The following is a 2,123-nucleotide window of genomic DNA, read 5'->3' as shown; positions in this document are numbered from 1 at the left end:
TACTGGTAGCTGGCTCCAGAAGACTCCACTTTTATCCTACAATACTCTCCTCTAGCAACCAACAGGATTCTGTCAGCATTCCTCCCTTTATTTATCTCATTTGCCCGAATCAAAATGAGATGGACCATTAAGCCAGGGGTAGTGATACATACTTGGAATCCCAGCACTTGGGAGGCAGAGACAGGTGGGTCTTCGTGAATCTCAGGTCTTCCGGGGCTACAGAAGAGAGACCGTATCTCAAAAACAGTAACAAAACAACAAACAAATGGACCATCAACGAATAACTAAGAGGAGATGGAGAGATGGCTCAGTGGTTAAAAACACTGGCTGCTCTTCCAGAGGTCCTGCATTCAGTTCCCAATACCAAATGACAGTTCATCACTATCTGTCACTCCAGTTCCAGGAGATCCAATGCCCTCACACAGACATACATGCAGGCAAAACCCCAATGTACATAAAAATAAATAAAGTCAAAAAACAAACAAGTACTTAAGAATGTGCATAAATTTGTTAGGTACGTTAAGGTGTTCGGTACCCAAATTTCATTAACAGAGACAAAACCTGGCCTATTGCTCTAAGGCCTGCCTTCACAGTACTGTCACCTCACACTGTCCAGGTTAAAGTGTTGGAAGGACATTCTTTAGGGGGATAGCGGAAGTTACTATTTTCTTTTGCTTTGTTTAAGTCATGATTTCACCTTGTATCTTTGGTTGGCTTGGGGAAGACACTCCCTCAGAGTGAGCAGCATCTTGTACACAGTGGCCCAGATTTAAAGAGGTAAAAGCAGTGTCCTTGTCTGTGTGCTCTTCCTGCTGAGCAAGTGCACCCAGCACTTATGCTTTCTCCTCCCTCTGGCCTTCCAGAGTGGACAGAATACCAGCAGCTCCTGGGATGTTCCAGGCCTCCGGTGTTGGGCTAGAACTGCTTCCACTAAATACAGCTACCCTAAAGAATGAGCAGCTACCAGATCTCATCTTCCGTGGGAGACAGTTATTTTTAGATAATCGAGCCTCTACTTTGTAGCCAAAGTAATAAAGTACTTTATATAATCTACACAAATTTTGTCATCTGTCTCTCTAGAGAACCATGGCTAATATATCACTCAACAGAAAACCTATGTGTAGAACACATAAAGTAATTCTTGAGACAGGGTTTCTCTTTTAGCCCTGGCTGTCCCGGAACTCACTTTGTAAGTAGACCAGGCTGGCCTTGAACTCCAGAGATCTGTCTGCCTCTGCCTCATGAGTGCTGGGATTAAAGACACATCAAGCTACTTTTTTTTTTTTTTAAAGAAAGAAACTCTCACAGCTAAACTCTTACAGTTAAAGAAGATAAAATGAGGGCTGGAGAGATGGCTCAGAGGTTAAGAGCACTGACTGCTCTTCCAGAGGTTCTGAGTTCAATTCCCAGCAACCACATGGTGGCTCACAACCATCTGTAATGGGATCAGATGCCCTCTTCTGGTCTGTCTGAAAACAGTGATAGTATGTTCATATAAATAAAATAAATAAATCTTTAAAAAAAAGAAGATAAAATGAGCAAAAGGCAATAAACATACCAATTTTGACAAAGATACTGTATGGATGGCAAATGAGACCACAACAAACAACTACACCATGACTACAGAATTACAGAAAAGTAAAAGGCCACAACGAACAAACAAAAGCTATACTAGCTCTACAGAATCACAGAGAAGTTAAAGAACAAAACGAGAGACATTCACAAATCCGAGAACTGCAACTGGATCTCTCTTTAGATGTTTTAAATACATTATTTTATAGGTTTTTTTTTTCTTCCCCCATGATGTAGATATAGGCCAGATAGACCAGATTAAAATGGGTTATTAGGAGGCAGCTTTTGGGTAGGTTCACCAATCTCACAGGTGGAAGTCAGTAAAGTCCAGGCTAAGGCAAGGGGGTTTTATGAAGTTTAGGCAAGGAGTGATGACTCATCAGCTAGGAGCCGGGATGGTGCCCATACCCGGTCAGAATCAGCCCCTGGGCAGGCTCTCTTGGGCAGGTAGCTGGAAACGCTGAGAGAAGTGAAGACGTGTTAGCCCAAAGCTTTCTCTGAGGGGCAGGGAGTTTTCTGTGTGGGAGGGGTTCAGGGAAGGAGGGCAGATG

Source organism: Micromys minutus (assembly GCF_963924665.1).
Source record: "Micromys minutus genome assembly, chromosome: 12".
Lineage (NCBI taxonomy): Eukaryota > Metazoa > Chordata > Mammalia > Rodentia > Muridae > Micromys > Micromys minutus.
Note: the sequence above shows the minus strand (reverse complement) of the source record.